Source organism: Vipera berus (genome assembly GCF_964194415.1).
Source record: "Vipera berus genome assembly, chromosome: Z".
NCBI classification, from domain to species: domain Eukaryota; kingdom Metazoa; phylum Chordata; class Lepidosauria; order Squamata; family Viperidae; genus Vipera; species Vipera berus.
In genome coordinates, this window is record NC_138205.1 from 4768999 (window position 1) to 4792597 (window position 23599).

Consider the following 23599-nt stretch of genomic DNA (forward strand, 5'->3'; position numbering starts at 1 on the left):
CTCCCGGGAGCGCGCCAGGTCACTCTTGTTCCCCACCAGGATAATGGGGGGATCGGTCCGAGGACTCCCGGCCCGTAGGCGCAAGAGGACGGGGGGCACCCTGGTGAAGCTGCGCCGATCGGTCACCGAGAAGACCACCAGGAAAGCGTCGCCCGTCTGGAGACAGGACTCTTGCATCCAGCCTCCAGAATCTCCCTGCCCGGGAAAGGTTGGGGGAGGAAAGACAACGTCAACGTTGGGAAGCTGTGGATTACAGGTGGTCCTCGGCTTACGACCGACCGTTGGTTTAGTGACCGTTCAAAGGTACAGTGGCACTGGGGAAAAAAGTCACCCGGGACTGTTTCTCACCGTTACGGCCGTCGCAGCGTCCCTAGGGTTACACGATCAAAATTCGGATGCTTAGCAAGCGACTCCTTATGTACGACAGTTGCAATGTCCCAGGGGTCATGTCACACACACACACACACACACACACACACTTTTGTGACGTTCTGACAAGCAAAGTCAATGGGGAAGGCAGATTCACTTAACAACCGTGTTACTAATTTAACAACTGCAGGGATTCGCTTAAGAACTCTGACAAGAAAGGTTGCAAAATGGGGCAAAAGTGACCTAGCATCTGTCTTGCTTAGCAAAAGAAATTTTGGGAGGAGAAGGGGAAGGGGGAGGAGGAAAAGGAAGAGGAGGAAGAGGACCAGGAGGAGGAGGAGGAGGAGGAGGAGGAGGAGGAGGAGGAGGAGGAGGAGGAGGAGGAGGAAAAAGATGTTGAGAGTTTGGAAAAAAATCAGAGAAGAGCAACTAAGATGATCCAAGGCCTGGAGACTAAAACATACGAAGAACGGCTGTGGGACTTGGGGTCTGGCTAGTCTAAAGAAAAGAAGAAATAGGGGAGACATGATAGCAGTGTTCCAGTATTTGAGGGGCTGCCACAAAGAAGAGGGGGTCAAATTATTCTCCAAAGCACCAGAGGGAAGGACGAGAAACAATGGTTGGAAACCGATCAAAGAGAGAAGCAACCTGGAATTAAGGAGAAACTTCCTGACAGTGAGGACAATCAACCAGTGGAACAGCTTGCTACCAGAAATCGTGGGTGCTCCATCACTGGAGGTTTAAAAAAGAGATTAGACATTCACCTGTCTGAGATGGTATAGGTTCTCCTGCTTGAGCAGGGGGCTGGACTAGAAGACCTTCAAGGTCCCTTCCAATGCTATTATATTCTGTTCTTGAGGAGGAGGAGGAAGAAGAGGAGGAGGAGGAGGAGAAAGAGGAGAAGGAGGGTAAGAAAAAGCATTACATGGTCAATTACTACAAAAGATTGAGGGGAAATTGGATAATGATAAAACCTGGTCTATTCTGTTCTGTTCTGTTCTGTTCCATTCTGTTCTAGTAACCTGGTTGTTAAGTGGATCTGGCTGTTCTGTACCAGCCTGCTACCGGCCCTGCAGCAAAAGCAGGGACAACCCCTTTACAAATGGCAAGAGGCTGGAATAAAGCCTGCCAAATTTATTAACATAAAACAGAGCAAGACAAGACACCAACCATGAAACAGGAGCTATGAAACAGGAACTATCCAAGCGGTTGCCTTCAGCAAACCAGCCCTCCCACACATTCCCCTTAAATACAGCTCAGGGCGTGGCCTCTCTCTGCCCCATTGCCTTCCTCTGTTTACTCCTGATTGACTGCCTCCTGTGTCAGGCGTCCTTGAACAGGGCCAGCTGTGGGTCATCTTCATCCACGCTGTCAGGCTCACACAGCTGGGTCTCCATTGTGACCAGGTGGGAGGGGCCCAGCTGAGGGCTCTGCGGAGCCTCAAGGCCATCATCAGCAAGCTCTTCAACACCCCCCTCCTCCTCCTCTGAGTCGTCCGACCCAACTGCCGAACCCACAGGCTGACCCTGAATCACAACACTGGCTTCCCCATTGACTTTGCTTGTCAGAAGGTCACAAAAGGGGATCACATGACCCCGGGACACTGAAACTGTCATAAATGTGAGTCAGTTGTCAAGCATCACAATTGTGACCCTGGGGATGCTGCAACGGTCATTAAGTGTGAAAAATGGTCATAAGTCACTTTTTTAAAAGTGCCGCTGTAACTCTGAACGGTCAATAAATGAACTATTGTTAAGTCAAGGACCAGCTGTAGTATGCCTTATTTTAATTGTGATGCTTCTGACACAAATAAACAAACAATATCAAATGTTTGGGGGGGGGGTGGGGGGTTGGCTCTCTCGTCTGGCTTTTGGGATTCTATCGTGGTTTTCCAACCAAATGCTGGCTAAAGTTAATCCTGTTTACTTTCAGTCCAGAATTGTTCTGCCACTTGGTCAGTGTCTGAATTTTATTTTATTTTATTTATTTATTAAACGTATAGTTCTTGTTCCTGAATCTTATGAGACCTAAGCCTAGAAAAAATATTCGAAATAAAATAGGAGAGGAGCATGGTTTTAGATTCCTTTAATAAGTGCCCTGTTTTTCTAAAAAAAAAAAATAATAGCATCCTTTTGAGTAGCTGAAAGTTTAAGGGGAAATTATATTTCTACGGGGGGGGGGGAAATCCGTGCTTGTGTACAGCTCATATAAGAAGCAATTATATGAACGCATGTCTAAATATTTTAAAAAAACTGTTTTGTCTGTAACTAACGGAATGCAGGTGGATAAACGGGATGGGGGGAGGGCTATTGTGATTTTATTTTGGTGTCCTGCCCCCTTCCCCTTAAAAAATTAAAATCAAACAATAAAATTCAAATAAGCCAAGCTTGAAAAACCGGGTCGCAGCAATGGAAGAATTAAATGGATCTGCGAAGACACCCTGACAAATGCATTTGCCTCGGGAGGAAGAAAATAGGAATTAAATGGCCTCTTAAAAATGCCCCTGTATGCAATTTTATTTTTTTTATTTTTTTTGCAAAGATTTGCATAACATAGAAGGCTGCCATTGTATCTGGAGAGAGCCTTGGCTGCATTTGCATATCGATTTGCATATATATATCTGTGTACCGTAGTACTCTATTTGCATGCATTATTTCCAAGCAGATGTCTCATTTGCATACGTTCATAAATTGTCTCCCCCCATTTAAGGGATTTTGTGAAATTATTGTCAGGTCTCCAACTAAACGTTTAAACTTAAAAAGCAGCTCATTTGCCTTCACTTGGATGGTTCTGTATTGTGGGTCATTTTTGCATTAATCTGGCATCCGTATAATTGTGCCAAAAACTGGAGCATTTTAAATCTGCTGCTTATTTGTCGGAATCCTTTTTTCGAATGTTTACCGAAAACATTCGTAATTCACCACATTTCCCTTAACAACCATTCAGCCTTCTTTTGTTATCTTTTCCCGCTGCTGAGTAAACTAAACTTTGTACAAGTAATAATAATAAAATCAGACACATTGGCTGCTTCAATTCGTGTTCAACGAAGAGATGAATTTACTTCTTTGCGGAAAGCGAACTCGAAATTAAAATGCAACTCTTAGCCCATAAGAAATGCCCTTTAATAACATTCACCCTAAGCTCTCTGAAAAATTCACAAGGAGTCATTCGTAGAATCACCCGGTCTTAAGGACTAGAAACATGACTCGCTCAATAGTGTTTCTCAGAATGTCTGAATTCCTGATTCCTGTGCCTGCAACTTTAATGGGATTACTTGGAAATCAGAAATTCAGGCTGGTGGCTTCAAGCATTGTATTCCGTACAAATCTAATTAGTGTCCATTTTCAATCAGCTAAAGAAAAAAAATTGCACCTCTTGCTCGCTTTTTGGTCTCTCTCTCTCTCTCTCTCTCTCTGTGTGTGTGTGTGTGTGTGTGTGTGTGTTCTATTGTGTTTTAATTTGATTGGGGGCAATTAATGAAGACATTTAGATCACTTTTTCCTTCAGCCACGCAAGTCTGATCCAGGTCCACCTACTATTTGTTAAAATGGAGAAGACACTCAAATTTGAATTCTTTCGACTTGCTGAGTTGAAAAAACATTTGCCCACGAAGGCTGTCAAAGACCAGAAGAAATTATTTTTAGAGCCCTCGACTCTGCAAGGCAGCATTTTAGATGAAACCTACTTCCTGGCATGCATAAAACGCAGGTTATCTCTTAAAATGTGTTCCTACTTCTGCTTAAAGACAAATCAATGGGTTGTTTTATTAGATTACCTTGCATGATTAGGTCAGTTAAATTGCAACTTCTGAATTGCAATTGATTAGGAAAATTGAATTGCAAATTCATTTGAATTGCAACTTCAGAAGTTGTGAGTGCCCCGTCTCTGGAGGCTTTCAAAAAGAGACTGGAGAGCCATTTGTCATAAATGGTCTAGACCAGGACTCTTCAAACTTGGCCCTTTTATGACTTGTGGACTTCAACTCCCAGAATCCCTCAGCCGGCGTGCATGGCTGAAGAATTCTGGGAGTTGAAGTCCACAAGTCATAAAAGGGCCAAGTTTGAAGACCCCTTGTCATAAGGTCTCGTGTTTGAGCAGGGGGCTGGACTAGAAGACCTCCAAGGTCCCTCCCCACTCTGTTATTTTACCTTCTGCGATTTAATTGGAAGATTTCAAATTTGATCCAGCTAACCAAAAGTCTCACCTTCTGTTTCAAATTAAACGCTGCTTGTTGCGCTCACAGGCGGACCGTTTACCGAAAATAAGATCTGGGTCCAATGTCAGACATTACATCAACAGTGCATAAACTCCACAGACGTTGCGTGTGGGTTGAAGCAACCGCAACGCACCAAGTAGGATATAAAATCAGGGTATAAGAATGTGACCTTTGAAGGGCTTAACGTCTGTGGAGATTTTTGGTCATCCAGGACTTAGCTGTTTCAAAAGTGTTTTTTTTTAAAGGCAACTGGACTGTTTTGAGGGGGAAAAAAGAAGAGGTTTCGCTTCTCATCCCAGAAGCTTCATCGGTTCTGGCAGGATGGTGGGGGGAGGTATGGAAAGATGATTTCTGACAGGATGTGGGGAAAGGGTTAGAAGGATCATATTTCTTTGCAGACATCTGAACTGCAAAGAAATAGGATTTTAAACCTCCAAGTGGCCTCAAGAATTCTCAGGGAGAGTACTAACGACCGGATGATTGCAAAGAAATAGGATTTTGAACCTCCAAGTGGCCTCAAGAATTCTCAGGGAGAGTACTAACGACCGGATGATTGCAAAGAAATAGGATTTTGAACCTCCAAGTGGCCTAAAGAATTCTCAGGGGGAGTACTAACGACCGGATGATTGCAAAGAAAAATTATCCTTCCAACACCCTTCCCCCATCTTGCCATAACCGATGAAGCTTCTTGGATGAGAAGCAAAACGTCTTCTTCTTCTTCTTTCTCAAGCAAAAACCAGTCCCGTTGCCTTCTGGAAAAATCAGAGGATTTGATTAGCTTTGGAATCTTTGTCCTTTTGGAATGTCCTTTCAGATTTTATCCTTCTACCGGTGGATGAAAAGAGGGAGGGGGAAAGTCATACCTGATCCCAGATGTCGTATAATGTCAAGGTAACTTCTTCATCATCGACGTAGAATCTTCTTTCGTATGAATCTTCTGGTAGAAAAAAAGAAGTGAACATCGAATCAGTACAGTCGTATTTCTATGGGGGTCTTTTTTTAAAAAAAGATGGTGAGTGGGAACAATTTGGTCTTGAGCACCTGAGGGCAGGACCAGAAACAACGGTTGGAAACTGATCAAGGAGAAAAGCAACCTGGAATTAAGGAGAAACTTCCTGACAGTGTGAACAATTAACCAGTGGGATAGCTTGCCACCAGAAGTTGTGGGTGCTTCATCACTAGAGGTTTTTCAGAAGAGACTAGACAGTCACTTATCTGAGATGGTATAGGTTCTCCTCCATGAGCAGGGGGCTGGACTAGAAGACCTCCAAGGTCCTTTGCAGATTCTATTCTATTCTATTCTATTCTATTCTATTCTATTCTATTCTATTCTATTCTATTCTATTCTATTCTATTCTATTCTATTCTATTCTATTCTATTCTATTCTATTCTATTCTATTCCATTCCATTCCATTCCATTCCATTCCATTCTACTCTATTCCATATTCCATATTCCATATTCCATATTCCTATTCTATTCTATTCTATTCTATTCTATTCTATTCTATTCTATTCTATTCCTTATTTCTATTATTCCGTATTTCTATTCTATTCTATTCTGTTCTGTTCTATTCTATTCTATTCTATTCTATTCTATTCTATTCTATTCTATTCTATTCTATTCTATTCTATTCTATTCTATTCTATTCTATTCTATTCTATTCTATTCTATTCTATTCTACTCTACACTACTCTACTCTATTCCATTCCATTCCATATTCTATTCTATTCTATTCTATTCTATTCTATTCTATTCTATTCTATTCTATTCTATTCTATTCTATTCTATTCTATTCTATTCTATTCTATTCTATTCTATTCTATTCTATTCTATTCCTTGTTTCTATTATTCCTTATTTCTATTCTATTCTATTCTATTCTATTCTATTCTATTCTATTCTATTCTATTCTATTCTATTCTATTCTATTCTATTCTATTCTACTCTACTCTACTCTACTCTATTCGATTCCATTCCATTCCATATTCTATTCTATTCTATTCTATTCTATTCTATTCTATTCTATTCTATTCTATTCCTTATTTCTATTCTATTCTATTCTATTCTACTCTACTCTACTCTACTCTACTCTACTCTACTCTACTCTACACTACTCTATTCCATTCCATTCCATTCCATATTCTATTCTATTCTATTCTATTCTATTCTATTCTATTCTATTCTATTCTATTCTATTCTATTCTATTCTATTCTATTCTATTCTATTCTATTCTATTCTATTCCTTATTTCTATTATTCCTTATTTCTATTCTATTCTATTCTATTCTATTCTATTCTATTCTATTCTATTCTATTCTATTCTATTCCTTATTTCTATTATTCCTTATTTCTATTCTATTCTATTCTATTCTATTCTATTCTATTCTATTCTATTCTATTCTATTCCTTATTTCTATTATTCCTTATTTCTATTCTATTCTATTCTATTCTATTCTATTCTATTCTATTCTATTCTATTCTATTCTATTCTATTCTATTCTATTCTATTCTATTCTACTCTACACTACTCTACTCTATTCCATTCCATTCCATTCCATTCCATATTCTATTCTATTCTATTCTATTCTATTCTATTCTATTCTATTCTATTCTATTCTATTCTATTCTATTCTATTCTATTCCTTATTTCTATTCTATTCTATTCTACTCTACTCTACTCTACTCTACTCTACTCTACTCTACTCTACTCTACTCTACTCTACTCTACTCTATTCCATTCCATTCCATTCCATTCCATTCCATATTCTATTCTATTCTATTCTATTCTATTCTATTCTATTCTATTCTATTCTATTCTATTCTATTCTATTCTATTCTATTCTATTCTATTCTATTCTATTCTATTCTATTCCTTATTTCTATTATTCCTTATTTCTATTCTATTCTATTCTATTCTATTCTATTCTATTCTACTCTACTCTACTCTACTCTACTCTACTCTACTCTATTCTATTCTATTCTATTCTATTCTATTCTATTCCTTATTTCTATTCTGTTCTGTTCTATTCTATTCTATTCTATTCCTTATTTCTATTCTGTTCTATTCTATTCTATTCTATTCTATTCTATTCTATTCTATTCTATTCTATTCTATTCCTTATTTCTATTCTGTTCTGTTCTGTTCTGTTCTGTTCTATTCTATTCTATTCTATTCTATTCTATTCTATTCTATTCTATTCTATTCTATTCTATTCTATTCTATTCTATTCTATTCTATTCTATTCTATTCTTCTATTCTATTCTATTCTATTCTATTCTATTCTATTCTATTCTATTCTACTCTACTCTACTCTACTCTACTCTACTCTACTCTACTCTGCTCTAAAGATGATTTGATCAAGCAGTGATTTCAGACAAAGCAGCCCAAGAAATCAAAGTATAATGCAGAGATTTCAGTGTCTGTCTTGATAGGCAGGCTATTTGTCTTGCATAAGAAAAGAAAAGCGGAAGAAGCAGCAAACAATAAAACTGCATTGTTTTAAGACGCAAAACAACGGATTCTGAAACTAATATCCCACCCCTGGGCTTTTGAGGGTCTAGAAAAGACCCCGTATTTCTAGGGGCAGTTTTAGCAATGACGTCGCTTGGGGCGCTCCAGGGGTCCTGGTTCAGAGAAGAAATTCCTTGCCATTACGTATTAAACTGGGTTTGCAAAGGAGAGCCAAATAATCTTCTGAATTATGGTGCCTTGGGACAAGCAAGGAGAGAAATCCTTAGGAATGCTCCCACGATTAATTTCAACAATTAACCAGTGGAACTACCTGCCTCTAGAAGTTGTGGATGCTCCAAACGGGGGGTTTTTAAGAAGAGATTGGACAACCTTTTGTCTGAAATGGTCTAGGGCTTCTTGCCTGAGCAGGGGGTTGGACTAGATGACCTCCAAGGTCCCTTCCAACTCTGTTATCCTGTTATTTTGAAGGAAAGGTGAAGGGATTTATTTCCCTTCCCCATTCCTTTTCCTTTTCCTTTCCTCTTCCCCTTCCCCTACACCTCCCCTTTCCTCTTTCCCTTTCCCCTTTCCTTTTCCCCTTTCTTCCTTCAATTCTCCTTCTGCTTCCTCTTCCTCTTTCCCTGTCCCTTCCCCTTCCTCTTCCCCCTTCCTTTTGCCCTTCTTCAATTCCCTTCCTGCTTCCTTTTCCCCTTCCTCTTTCCCTTTCCTCTTTTCCTTTCCCCTTTCTTCCTTCAATTCATCTTCTGCTTCCTCTTCCTCTTTCCCTGTCCCTTCCTTCATCTTCCCCCTTCCTCTTGCCCTTCTTCAATTCCCTTCCTGCTTCCTCTTCCCCTTCCTCTTTCCCCTTTCCTTTTCCCCTTTCTTCCTTCAATTCTCCTTCTGCTTCCTCTTCCTCTTTCCCTGTCCCTTCCCCTTCCTCTTCCCCCTTCCTTTTGCCCTTCTTCAATTCCCTTCCTGCTTCCTTTTCCCCTTCCTCTTTCCCTTTCCTCTTTTCCTTTCCCCTTTCTTCCTTCAATTCATCTTCTGCTTCCTCTTCCTCTTTCCCTGTCCCTTCCTTCCTCTTCCCCCTTCCTCTTGCCCTTCTTCAATTCCCTTCCTGCTTCCTCTTCCCCTTCCTCTTTCCCCTTTCCTTTTCCCCTTTCTTCCTTCAATTCTCCTTCTGCTTCCTCTTCCTCTTTCCCTGTCCCTTCCCCTTCCTCTTCCCCCTTCCTTTTGCCCTTCTTCAATTCCCTTCCTGCTTCCTTTTCCCCTTCCTCTTTCCCTTTCCTCTTTTCCTTTCCCCTTTCTTCCTTCAATTCATCTTCTGCTTCCTCTTCCTCTTCCTCTTTCCCTGTCCCTTCCCCTTCCTCTTCCCCCTTCCTCTTGCCCTTCTTCAATTCCCTTCCTGCTTCCTTTTCCCCTTCCTCTTTCCCTTTCCCCTTTCCTTTCCCCTTTCTTCCTTCAATTCACCTTCTGCTTCCTCTTCCTCTTTCCCTGTCCCTTCCCCTTCCTCTTCCCCCTTCCTTTTGCCCTTCTTCAATTCCCTTCCTGCTTCCTTTTCCCCTTCCTCTTTCCCTTTCCTCTTTTCCTTTCCCCTTTCTTCCTTCAATTCATCTTCTGCTTCCTCTTCCTCTTCCTCTTTCCCTGTCCCTTCCCCTTCCTCTTCCCCCTTCCTCTTGCCCTTCTTCAATTCCCTTCCTGCTTCCTCTTCCCCTTCCTCTTTCCCTTTCCCCTTTCCTTTTCCCCTTTCTTCCTTCAATTCACCTTCTGCTTCCTCTTCCTCTTTCCCTGTCCCTTCCCCTTCCTCTTCCCCCTTCCTTTTGCCCTTCTTCAATTCCCTTCCTGCTTCCTTTTCCCCTTCCTCTTTCCCTTTCCTCTTTTCCTTTCCCCTTTCTTCCTTCAATTCATCTTCTGCTTCCTCTTCCTCTTCCTCTTTCCCTGTCCCTTCCCCTTCCTCTTCCCCCTTCCTCTTGCCCTTCTTCAATTCCCTTCCTGCTTCCTCTTCCCCTTCCTCTTTCCCTTTCCCCTTTCCTTTTCCCCTTTCTTCCTTCAATTCTCCTTCTGCTTCCTCTTCCTCTTTCCCTGTCCCTTCCCCTTCCTCTTCCCCCTTCCTTTTGCCCTTCTTCAATTCCCTTCCTGCTTCCTTTTCCCCTTCCTCTTTCCCTTTCCTCTTTTCCTTTCCCCTTTCTTCCTTCAATTCATCTTCTGCTTCCTCTTCCTCTTCCTCTTTCCCTGTCCCTTCCCCTTCCTCTTCCCCCTTCCTCTTGCCCTTCTTCAATTCCCTTCCTGCTTCCTCTTCCCCTTCCTCTTTCCCTTTCCCCTTTCCTTTTCCCCTTTCTTCCTTCAATTCTCCTTCTGCTTACTCTTCCTCTTTCCCTGTCCCTTCCCCTTCCTCTTCCCCCTTCCTCTTGCCCTTCTTCAATTCCCTTCCTGCTTCCTTTTCCCCTTCCTCTTTCCCTTTCCTCTTTTCCTTTCCCCTTTCTTCCTTCAATTCATCTTCTGCTTCCTCTTCCTCTTCCTCTTTCCCTGTCCCTTCCCCTTCCTCTTCCCCTTCCTCTTGCCCTTCTTCAATTCCCTTCCTGCTTCCTCTTCCCCTTCCTCTTTCCCTTTCCCCTTTCCTTTTCCCCTTTCTTCCTTCAATTCTCCTTCTGCTTCCTCTTCCTCTTTCCCTGTCCCTTCCCCTTCCTCTTCCCCCTTCCTCTTGCCCTTCTTCAATTCCCTTCCTGCTTCCTCTTCCCCTTCCTCTTTCCCTTTCCCCTTTCCTTTTCCCCTTTCTTCCTTCAATTCTCCTTCTGCTTCCTCTTCCTCTTTCCCTGTCCCTTCCCCTTCCTCTTCCCCCTTCCTTTTGCCCTTCTTCAATTCCCTTCCTGCTTCCTTTTCCCCTTCCTCTTTCCCTTTCCTCTTTTCCTTTCCCCTTTCTTCCTTCAATTCATCTTCTGCTTCCTCTTCCTCTTCCTCTTTCCCTGTCCCTTCCCCTTCCTCTTCCCCCTTCCTCTTGCCCTTCTTCAATTCCCTTCCTGCTTCCTCTTCCCCTTCCTCTTTCCCTTTCCCCTTTCTTCCTTCAATTCTCCTTCTGCTTCCTCTTCCTCTTTCCCTGTCCCTTCCCCTTCCTCTTCCCCCTTCCTCTTGCCCTTCTTCAATTCCCTTCCTGCTTCCTCTTCCCCTTCCTCTTTCCCTTTCCCCTTTCCTTTTCCCCTTTCTTCCTTCAATTCACCTTCTGCTTCCTCTTCCTCTTTCCCTGTCCCTTCCCCTTCCTCTTCCTTTTGCCCTTCTTCCTCTTCCCCTTCCTCTTCTCCCTTTTCTCTTCCCCCTTTCCCTTCTTCACTTCCACTTCTGGTTCCTCTTTCCCTTTCTCTTTCCCTTCCTCTTTCCCCCCTTTCTTCCTTCAATTTACCTTCTGCTTCCTCTTCCTCTTTCCCTGTCCCTTCCCCTTCCTCTTCCTTTTGCCCTTCCCTCCCTGCTTCCTCTCCCCCTTCCTCTTCTCCCTTTTCTCTTCCCCCTTTCCCTTCTTCACTTCCACTTGGGGTTCCTCTTTCCCTTTCCCCTTCCCCTTCCTCTTTTCCCCTTCCTCTTCCCCTTCCGGTTTTCCCATTTCCCTTCCCACGAGCGCCGATGATGTTACTCAGTTTGGATCATGAAACGTCTGCACGAAAACAAGCACGCTCGGAGAGCAGCAGAGACTCCTCGTTTCAAGCCTGAACTACAGATATTCTCCTTTATTGTTTCGTTCCCCTTCCCCTACTACGCCTTTCTTCAATTCCCCTTCGGCTTCCTCTTTCCCACCCATTTCCCCTTCCTCTCTCCGTTTCCCTTTTCCTCTCCCTTCCCCTTCCCAGTCAGCTGACACAGCAGACTTCATGGGAAAATATATTTTGGGGATCACAAGAGGATTTTTTTTGTTTTTAATCCCATTTATATCCCGCCCTTCTCCGAAGACTCAGGGCGGCTTACAAGCTTAGCAGTAGCCTTCATTCTATGTATATGCCTGCTTATTAGGGCTTTCACACACACACCCCCAAGCGGCATTATTACAAAGTCAGCTTAATTGCCCCCAACAATCTGGGTCCTCATTTTACCTACCTCGGAAGGATGGAAGGCTGAGTCAACCTTGAGCCTGGTGGGACTCGAACCTGCACTAATTGCAGGCAGCTGGTGTTACTTAAGGAGGCATTAGCCCACTGCTCCACCAAGGCTCTTAAATGTGTCCTCCATTCATTTAATCCCTGTGAGGACAGCAGATTCCCCAAACCGTTAAACAGACTACAAACTATTAATCGATCAGTGCAGAAACTTCTTGCATATTTTATCGCTAAGCTAAGGCCCCGTGATAACCTGGCTTCAAACAACCCATGGTTGCAAAAAAAAAAAACCTAGAACAAAGCAATGCGCCAAGCATAACATTCCGGAAAGCATTTGGGTTTAAGACAAAGGAAATGACGAAAGAAACGTCTTGCCCACTCCACTCTCGCCCAGCAGCATGACTTTGTATGGGCCTCGCCCGCCGGCCGGACTGGCACCGCCATGGCTGCTGACCTCCGGGGAACTCGGCGGAGAGTCCAGCTCCTCCACTGCTGATGCCCTCACCAGCTGGTGTTTGATTGGCAGGGGCATACTGCCCCGGCGAGGTCCCGCCCCTGCCAACACCGGGGGCAATGTCATGGCTGACAGGGAGCTGCCCAAAGGGAGAGACAAAAGAAGGCAGGTTGAACCGTGAAGGAGACTTTGCTACGAGATCAGGCTTCTGGGTTTCACCTTCGGCTGGAGGGGATAGGAGACCACCAGGAGATCACCGACTTTCGTAGGGAAAGGAAGTGGTGCCAAACCACAGGTAGTCCTTGACTTAAGGACCACAAGTGAGTCTAGAATGACAGTCCTACATCGTAACAGTCGTTAAGAGAGGCACCCAAGCAATTCTGGCTCTCCTCTCCAGTGTCCAGATCCTTTTTGGCAATGGGGGAGAAGGTTGTAGACGTTGTAGACGGGGAAGACATATCTGCACCCAAGCTCCAAGCTCCCTCAAATAAGGCCCCCATTCCCAACCATTCTAGACAAGAATCACTTGCAAGAGATGGGGAAAAAAAATCAGATCTCCGGTTAACGAACGCACGCCCTTCCTTTCGAAGGACAATCCTTTCTTTCTTTCTTTCTTTCTTTCTTTCTTTCTTTCTTTCTTTCTTTCTTTCTTTCTTTCTTTCTTTCTTTCTTTCTTTCTTCTTTCTTTCTTTCTTTCTTTCTTTCTTTCTCCTTCCTTCCTTCCTTCCTTCCTTCCTTCCTTCCTTCCTTCCTTTTTTTTCTTTCTCTCTCTCTCTTTCTTTCTCTCTCTCTTTCTTTCTTTCCTTCCTTCCTTCCTCTTTCTTTCTCTCTCTCTCTCTCTCTCTTTCTTTCTTTCTTTCTTTCTTTCTTTCTTTCTTTCTTTCTCTCTCTCTCTCTCTCTCTTTCTTTCTTTCCTCCCTCCCTCCCTCCCTCCCTCCCTTCTCTTTCTTTCTTTCTTTCTTTCTTTCTTTCTTTCTTTCTTTCTTTCTTTCTTTCTTTCTTTCTTTCTTTCTTTCTTTCTTTCTTTCTTTCTTTCTTTCTTTCTTTCTTTCTTTCTTTCTTTCTTTCTTTCTTTCTTTCTTTCTTTCTTTCTTTCTTTCTTTCTTTCTTTCTTTTTCTTTCTTGGAAGATTCCCTTAACTTTCATGTAGCTTTAGCAGGTAGGAATTCAAAAGGAGTTGTATCCTTATTCGCATTTATGTGCGAGGGGGGGGGGAAACAGGCTGAGGGGGAAAACTTTTTGAAGTTCTTTAGACAGATGGGTTCAGTGTGTGTGTGTGTGTGTTTGTATGCATATTTATATGTGTGTATATATGTGTCTGTGCGTATATAAGTGTGTGTGTATGTACACACACACACACACACACACACGTCCAATATATCCTTTTTTGTATTTTAAGAGAAGGTGACAAGTCACTAAAATAGTTTATACTTGTGATGAAGGGGACGTTGTTCCTTCATATACATTCTTTTTTTCCTTTACTCTCTACTTTTTCCTTCCTCTTCTATTTTTCTTTTTTCTCTGCACTCTCTACTTCTTCTTCCTTCCTTTTTTCTTTTCTTTCTGTTTTTAACTGTAACACTTAACCAAATCATTATACCCACACAGTCACACACACAGACCAGAAAATATTTATTGTTTTTGCATGTGCCTCGTTCTTCCCAAACAGCAACGCAAAGAGTAAATTTTAGGGTGTCTATCAATAAAACAGGAACACCAAACCCCCTCTTGCTTCTGGTCCTCCTTACCTATGTGGTCCTCTTCGTGGTGGGCGACTCCTTTCATGCCCCCGAAGATGGCGGCCAACGTCGTCTTGCCCACTCCACTCTCGCCCAGCAGCATGACTTTGTATGGGCCTCGCCCGCCGGCCGGACTGGCACCGCCATGGCTGCTGACCTCCGGGGAACTCGGCGGAGAGTCCAGCTCCTCCACTGCTGATGCCCTCACCAGCTGGTGTTTGATTGGCAGGGGCATACTGCCCCGGCGAGGTCCCGCCCCTGCCAACACCGGGGGCAATGTCATGGCTGACAGGGAGCTGCCCAAAGGGAGAGACAAAAGAAGGCAGGTTGAACCGTGAAGGAGACTTTGCTACGAGATCAGGCTTCTGGGTTTCACCTTCGGCTGGAGGGGATAGGAGACCGCCAGGAGATCACCGACTTTCGTAGGGAAAGGAAGTGGTGCCAAACCACGGGTAGTCCTTGACTTAAGGACCACAAGTGAGTCTAGAATGACAGTCCTACATCGTAACAGTCGTTAAGAGAGGCACCCAAGCAATTCTGGCTCTCCTCTCCAGTGTCCAGATCCTTTTTGGCAATGGGGGAGAAGGTTGAAGACGTTGTAGACGGGGAAGACATATCTGCACCCAAGCTCCAAGCTCCCTCAAATAAGGCCCCCATTCCCAACCATTCTAGACAAGAATCACTTGCAAGAGATGGGGAAAAAAAATCAGATCTCCGGTTAACGAACGCACGCCCTTCCTTTCGAAGGACAATCCTTTATTTCAGCGAGCCGTCTTTTTGATCTAGAGACAATCCCCGACTTACGACAATTGAGCCCCAAATTTCTGTTGCTAAACGAAACAGCTGAATTTGGCCCGAATTTTACGACCTTTTTGCCACAGTTGCTGAGTGAATCTCTGTAATAATAATAATAATAATAATAATAATAATAATAAAAAAATAATGATGATGATGATGATGATGATGTTGGAAGGGAACTTGGAGGTCATCTAGTCCAACCCCCTGCTCAGGCAGTGGTTCAGTTAGCTACACGGTCATTAAGTGAATCTGGCTTCGCCCTCGACTTTGCTTGTCGGAAGGTCGCAAAAGAGCACCCGGCAACCGTCATAAATCTGAGTCAGTTGCCAAGCGTCCGAATTTGGATCACGTGATCGCGGGGATGCTGCGACGGTCGTTAAGGGTGAGAAATGGTCACCAGTCACCTTTCTCAGTGCCCGTTGTAAGTTCGGTCACTAAATGAATTGCTGTAAGCTGAGGATTACCTGTATTTGTTTGATTTTTTTTTCCCCAACAGTCTTAGCCGTGATCCTGAATTTTCCCTTTGAAAAACCAACTTATAAACTTAAACAATTCTGTATATTTTCTAGTCTTTATGAACCTCTTTCAAATTTGCCCCATTTTCAGGTTTGGCCTTAATATATATTGTTTGGCCAAGAAAATATGGTGGCTGTATAGGGAGTCCTAGACATACCTCGGTTGGTTTAGCGACCGTTCGAAGTTACAACGGCACTGAAAAAGTGACCGATGGCCATTTTTCACACGACCGTTGCAGCATCCCCAATGGTCACGTGATCAAAATTCGGACACTCGGCAACGGACTCACGTTTATGACCGTTGCAGCGTCCTGTGCTCACCTGGTCCCCTTTTACGACCTTCTGACAAGCAAAGTCAATGGGGAAGCCAGATTCATTTAACGACCGGGTGACTTAACTTATCGGCTGCAGTGACTCATTTAACAAGAGAGGTCGTAAAATGGGGCAAAACTCACTTGACAGATGTCTCCGTGGCAGAAACTTTGGGCTCAATTGTGGTCGTAAGTCAAGGATTATCTGTCTCTCACATCTGACCAAGACCTGCAGGCACAACGATGGTTTATGAGCTCCCCAAGAGATGCTGTTTGGGCTTATTTTCCCAAGGAATCAATCAATCAATCAATCAATCAATCAATCAATCCATCAATCAGAATAGAGCTGGAAGACACCTTTGGAGGTCTACTAGTCCAGGGACCCCTAACCTGTGGGCTGGCCAGTGTGTGAGCATGTGTGTGCACACCCCTCACTTGTGTTAGCGCCGCAGCCGTGGGGTGCAAAAACGCCACCGCCACGCTGCAAGGCGCAAAAACAGCCGCCACTGCACTGCGGGGTGCAGAAACAAGGCGCACGCACGTGCTAGCCCCACCCTGTTTGCGGTGCACGCATGCTCGCGGCCCCGTGCGCGCACACGCCCACCCACGCATGTAAAATGCTTCCCCCCTCCTTTTTCCACCGGTCTGTCAACCGACAAAGGTTGGGGGTCATCTGTTCTAGTCCAACCCTCTGCTTGAGCCAATGGCGGTCCAGTCTCTTCTTAAAAACTTCCAGTGTTGGAGCATTCACCACTTCTGGTGGCCAGTCGTTCCACTGGTTAATTGTTCTGACTGTCAGGAAGTTTCTCCTTAGTTCTAGGTTGCTTCTCTCCTTGACTAGTTTCCATCCGTTGCTTCTTGTCTTGCCTTTGGGCGCTTTGGAGAATAGCTTGACTCCCTCTTCTTTGGGGCAACCCCTGAGATTTTGGAAGGCTGCTATCAGGTGCCCCCCCACACACACACTTGTCCTTTTCTCTAGTCTAGCCAAACCCAAATCCTGCAAGAAGAGCCAACCTGGTTGGTTATCATGGCTACGAAAAAACAAACTGTCATTTGAGACCTAGAAGGTGGTGAGCTGTGTTACTCTCGGCTAACCAAACAATCGGAAGGTGTCGCCTTGCCTTTTACATAGAATTGGCAAGACGGAAAAGGTGTTAGCAGACACTCTGATTATTTTCCCCCTTTTTTTTTCCCCCTGGAGATATTTCACTCTTTCAGGGCAGCTTGTGAATTTGTAAAACTGTTAGACACACACAAACACAAACACACACACGTTCACAGACAGGAAATTTCTGAAATGTGTAGAAAAAGCAATATAGGAAAGGGGTCCTCAGCTTTCAGCCGTTTGTTTAGTGACCATTCAAAGTCACAATAGCCCTGGAACGAAGGGAATACAACCGGTCCTCGCACTTACGACCGTCGCAGGTTCCCCGTGGTCATGTGATCAAAATTCGGGCACTTGGCAATCAGCAGCAGCCCAGCCAGCTTTTGACCAGCAAAGCGAATGGGGGAAGCCAGGTTTACTTAAATAAGTTTAGTAAATACTGGTGGCTAGGTTCAAGCATCTCTTGAAATCATGGCTTGACTTGCTTTGTTTGAGGTTTCAATGTCAGGTGAACTCTACTTAATGTCCTTTCCAAGCCATCATTTGTGGTTTATCAATTGGATTTACCTTAAAGAAAGACAGTATGTGGCTTGCTTCCATGGCATTTGCTGAAGAGGTCTGAATTGGGAGGCATGGGTGGTAAGCCCATGGTTTGAAGAGTTCTGATTTACAATCTGTAAACCATAGTTTAGAAGCAGGAGTCACATGGCTAGATTAGGCAAAATCCCCCCCAACTGGACCATATTTTATTTATATAATTTATTAATTCAATTTTGGTGCTGCCCATTTCCAGCGGACAATGCTTTTTCTAAGCAGCTTCTAAGGACCTTCATAAACCATGGTTATGCAGACTACAAGGTGTGAACCCTGTTAAGAACCATAACATAATTTACAGGGCCACTGGAGTTAAAAAAAAATTGAGACTTTCCTTTTAAATCAAAAGAAGAGAATGTCTTTTGGAAACAGATGGGCCATTTCAGAGAAGACATAATTTATAAAGTTATTTTAACTAGAATATCCTTGGGTTTAAGGAGCACATAACTTTGTGCGAGATAAAAAAAACAGTCAGATAAACATCTCATTACTTTAATTTAATTGACAAGCTGTAACATCAAGCAAAATTAAAGCCTATAAAGTAAATAAACCCTGTTAATTTCACTCTGAAGTATACGGATCTCAGCATAGGAAGACAGAATCAGAAAAAAGACATAGCGATGACGCTGATAGATAGATAGATATGGATGGATAGATAGATATGGATGGATAGATAGATAGATAGATAGATAGATAGATAGATAGATAGATAGATAGATAGATAGGTAGGTGGGTGGGTGGATGGAAAGATGATAGATAGATAGATAGATAGATAGATAGATAGATAGATAGATAGATAGATAGATAGACAGACAGACAGACAGACAGACAGACAGACAGACAGACATAGATAAAGATAGGCAGGCAGATAGGTGATAAAGACAGACAGACAGACAAACAGACATACATGCTAAATTGCCTAGAGATCTTTGGTCACCTTAAAGGGATGCAAGAAATTCAGAAAAATTTCAGAAGTTGAATCATCACAACCTCCTTAAACTCCTCAACTCCCTGAGTGCAAAACCTGAAATTCCTCCCCCCCCACCGCCCAAAATAGGCACAACGCTGCAGAAAAACCTACCACAAACACAAGCTCAGTCAGTTGCCCTGAACCCAGAAAGAGAAAGTTATCTGGTGATAACCTGGATATGTTTTAAACACACCTTTCCCCCCCCCCGCCCCCCATATTGTCCCCTGGCTGGACACAAAGGTTCCTTTAACCACTAATTTCCCTGAGTTTGCAAAATATCTAACTGGAGTCAGCTTGAAAACCTGCATTTACAACCACGTGCAACGCTGGCTTAGTCTTAGCTTAGATGGACCTCGCCCGCTTGCTGCGTCTAGCATCCAGTGCGTGGCACAATTCCCCCCAAAAAAACCAGGTTCCTTTGCTAATCGGATTATGAGTGTGTGTTTATTTGTGAATGTGCACACTGCCGTTGATGGATACCCCAAGGAAGATGAACCAGACACCGCTGGATGTGCCTAAGACACAAAGTTTCTACATGGCACAACCCATTTGTTGTGCATAAACCATTTCTTTTTTTAAAAAAATCACGCATGTGCTGGCACTTCTGAGGTAGACGGGAGACAAAAAAGCACATAGCTGCACGCGTGTCACACTAATGTCTTCCTCTTCCATCGCTCTGCACACGTCGGGCTCATTAATTCCCAACGGCAGCTCAAAGGCACACAAATTACACACGCCCAATCTATTTGTCTAGTTCACTGCTCATCTGCTCTGCTCGCTGCTTCGTTAATTCTGCATCGGCCTATGCTGTGCAATTGTGTTGTTGAGCGTTGATCAATCGCTTTCCAGCCCAGATGTTTCGACTCGCATTTGCACTCCGATAGGCATGCCCGGGATCGCGTGCACACACGCTTCTCTGCCTTCCAACCCAATGCAAAGTGTCCCCATGTTGTTGTTGTTGTTTTTTGCACCACATCAATTGCACATCAACCTCACACCGGCAATTGAAATTGCGGTTTCTTGAGTCTCCGCACAAAATCAGCTGAAAAAGGGGACCTTTAGGATTGCACAAAGAACCCCCCACCATCCCCCCACAAAAAAAATAATAATAAAAAATCCTGGAAGTTGTTGAACATCCCCATGGACCTTAGAGGACTTGTATTGGTGGAAAATCCTCAGCTAGAAAGGGGGAAAAATCTCTATTGCTTCATTTGGGTATCTGTGTTATCATCTAATAAAAAAATATCGTATTTCCAATTCTTTCCCCAGAACATGGCTGATTCTTCTAAGGTTGAAGGCAGAGAGAGGCCTGATTGGTTATTTGATAAAAGGATTTCTCTACTGCTTATCAGAAAAAAAATCCCAAACAGATAATAAATCTGATTAAAACCATTTTTTTAAAAAAAATACAAAACAGGATAAATACCAAGCCTACGAATATTAGGAGGGTTGGCTGGGAAAACATTCTCCAGGGTTTCAAAGAATGGAAGTGGATGGCAGCGTCTAGCCAGCTTTGAATAAGTCAGATAGCTAAGCAGGATTGCCTCTCGTTAGAATTTGGATAGGAGACCATTTGGATAGGAGACCACCTAAAAAGTCCAGGGTTGCAACTAAAAAACAAAAAGGAAATTTTAAAAAAGCACCCCAAGGAAAAAGAGGATGATAGATCTTCCACAAAGATTCTAGCTTGACTTGAGGGGGAAAATGAGATTTTGTAACTTTTTATAGCTTGGCTCACTTCCTTGAGCTCCCCACAAGACATTACTCAGAACAGACGGGGAAAGGAATCAGGATGTCTGCTTTGGCTCTGCCCTTGAGATTTATTCAGATATAAAGGAGAAAAAGAGTCTGATTAAATCAAAATGCTTCTTTCCCCCTCCCTCCCTCCCTCCCTCTCTCTCCAGCTGCCAGAAGGCAAGTTTTTCCCTACAGGGGCAAGTGCTTCCCCAGTTGAATTTCTGCCTGTAGCACATCTTTGGCAAGGCACAGGAGCCCTCCCAGACATGCATTAGCAGAAGAAATCAATGGGCACGAAGCGGATTGCCAGCTTTGAAGTTCTAAATTAGTGTTTCTCAAGCTCGGCAGCGTGAAGGTGGGCGGACTTCAACTCCCAGAATTCCCCAGCCAGCTTGGCTGGCTGGGGAATTCTGGGAGTTGAAGTCCGCCCACCTTCACGCTGCCGAGCTTGGGAGATACTGTTCTAAACAAATCTACACAATGGGTTTGCATGCCTTCGCTCTTCCCAACCATGACCATGTCTCTCTCTCTCTCTCTCTCTCTCACACACACACACACACACACAAACACAGAGAGTTAATGAATGCACTTCAAGTGCCTTCCTCGCTTTCCTTTCTGCATTTCCAAAATTGTCCGGGTGTAAAATAAATCCACGCAGGGCCGACACACCCACCCACACCGAAGCACGGCTAGCCTGGCTAATATCGCATCCCCATTGTGGTAACTCCACAACAGCTCTGGCAAGCAGCGGGGATTGATTGACTTTCTCTCAAAAACCCAGTCCTGGTTCACACACACACACACACACACACAAAGAGCAGCACACAAAAAGCCTCTACTCAATGCCCAATCTTGGTGTTTTTTGCAAGGAAGATGCAGATCGCAGCAGCAGCGGTGCCCAGTCTTCAATCTGTCTCCAGGCCAGCTTCGGACTCACAAAGCCCACCTGTTTGCTGGGTTCACACAGATATGGGTACCCGGGGTAGCGCACACAGGCCTCTCTGCCTTCAAACTGCTAAGCTTGTAAGCCGCCCTGAGTCTTCGGAGAAGGGCGGGATATAAATGGAATTAAAATAAATAAAAATAAAAAAAATAAACCCAACACAAAAGGTCAACCCGTCTTTTGCACCGATCAAAACGATCGCACAACGCTGTGCACAGTGCACTACTTAGGGCTGATGATGTTGCCTAGTTTGGTAATGAAATGTCTGCAAGGAAAGAAGCAGGCCCAGAGGGCACTGAGGATCCCACAGCCTTCCTCCTCCTCCTCCTCCTCCTCCTCCCCCCCTCTCCTTCCAGCACTGATGATGTTACCTAGTTGGGCCATGAAATGTCTGCAAGAAAACAAGCAAGCTCAGAGGGCATTGAGGATCCCACAGCCTTCCTCCTCCTCCTCCTCCTCCTCCTCCCCCCCCTCTCCTTCCAGCACTGATGATGTTACCTAGTTGGGCCACGAAGCGTCTGCAAGAAAATCACCCAGCTCAGAGAGCACTGAGGATCCCACAGCCTTCCTCCTCCTCCTCCTCCTCCTCCTCCTCCTCCTCCTCCTCCTCCCCCCTCTCTCCTTCCAGCACTGATGATGTTACCTAGTTGGGCCATGAAATGTCCGCAAGAAAACAAGCAAGCTCAGAGGGCATTGAGGATCCCACAGCCTTCCTCCTCCTCCTCCTCCTCCTCCTCCCCCCCCTCTCCTTCTAGCACTGATGATGTTACCTAGTTGGGCCATGAAATGTCTGCAAGGAAACAAGCAAGCTCAGAGAGCACCAAGGACCCCACAGTTCCTCTCCTCCTCCTCCTCCTCCTCCTCCCACACTGCCTTTAGCACTGATGATGTTCCCTAGCTTGGCAATGAGACATCTTCAAGAAAACAACCAAGCTCAGAGACCACCAAGGACCCCACAGTCCTCCTCCTCCTCCTCTTCCTCTTCCCTTTCAGCACTGATGCTGTTCCCTAGTTGGGTCACGAAACGTCTGCAAGAAAACAAGCAAGCTCAGAGGGCATTGAGGACCCCCACAATCCTCCTCCTCCTCCTCCTTCCCCCTCCCCTGCAAACCTCACTCCTTCCAACACTGATGATATCACCTAGTTGGGCCACGAAGCGTCTGCAAGGAAAGCAGCAAGCTCAGAGGCCACCAAGGACCCCCCTCATTTTCAACCCACAGCTGCAAATATTCTCTTTTATTGGCCCTTGCACATCACACCTCCCAGCGCCAAGCCGTGGAATCTGCGGTCCTTTGTGTCTCCCGCAGAAAAGCAGCGGGGAAACGTGACTTTTGAGGGCCGCACGAGCAAACACCCCGCACCCATCCCCACCCACCCCCGCCCCAGTTCCAGCAGGGTGCTGGACATCCCCACGTGCCCAGGAGAGAAATGCAGGCACCGCCATCCAGGATGTTCAAAAGGCCAAAAAATTAAAAAAATTAAAAAATTAAAGCCAAACCAAAAAAGCCTTTTATAAAAACCTTCCACGAATCTTCGGCACGAGACTCGGGTTTTTGTTTTGCCATTCGCACGGCCGACTCCTACCTGCTTCCAGCCATGCCTCCCGAGACACTCGCGGACACCTTCAGCGTGGGCTTTTCCACAGACATCTCCCCAAGCCCAGGCTTGCACCCACTGCTCTACTTGTGGCTGTCACGGCTTCGAATCCAGGCGGAAAGGCTGGTCTCTCCAACTACCTACCACGCCGGGAGCAGCTTAAAAAAGGGCAGTATAAAAGGGCGTCTCTGTGTGTGTGTGTGTGTGTGTGTGTGTGTGTGTGCGATAGAGACAAGGAGAGAAAGGGCGAGAGAAGGAAAGAGGGGAAAAGAGAGAAAAAAAGAAAAAGGAGGGAGAGGGGCAGAAAGAGAGAGGAAGAGAGAGAAAAAGGGAGAGAGATAGAAAGAGAGAGGGAGAGAAAGAGAGAAAGAGGAAGAGAAAGAGAGGGAGAGAGAGGAAGAGAGAGAAAGGGAGAGAGAGAGAGAAAGAAAGAGAGAGAGGAAGAGAAGAGGAAGAGAAAGAAAAAGAGGCGGAGAGAGAAAAAGAAAAAGAGAGAGAAAGAGAAAAAGAAAGAGAGGAAGAGGAAGAGGAAGAGAGGAAGAGGAAGAGGGGGAGAAAGAGAGAGGGAGAGAGAGAGGGAGAGAGATAGAGAGAGAAAAAGAAAAAGAGAGGAAGAGAAGAGAAAGAAAAAGAGGCAGAGAGAGAAAAAGAAAAAGAGAGAGAAAAAGAGAGGAAGAGGAAGAGAAAGAAAGAGAGGCAGAGAAAAAGAGAAAGAGAGAGAG

The 23599-nt window shown here is 44.4% G+C and overlaps 1 pseudogene across 1 annotated transcript; it reads right to left on the minus strand.

Annotated features, from left to right (window-relative positions):
• LOC308677873 (GTP-binding protein REM 2-like) lies at positions 1-22928 on the minus strand (annotated as a pseudogene). The gene is made up of 6 exons: positions 22866-22928; positions 17347-17417; positions 14221-14604; positions 12436-12708; positions 5449-5522; positions 1-195 (listed from the first exon to the last, which is right to left on the minus strand). The product of its transcript is annotated as a GTP-binding protein REM 2-like (transcript).
• Between the last annotated feature and the right edge of the window lie 671 nt (positions 22929-23599).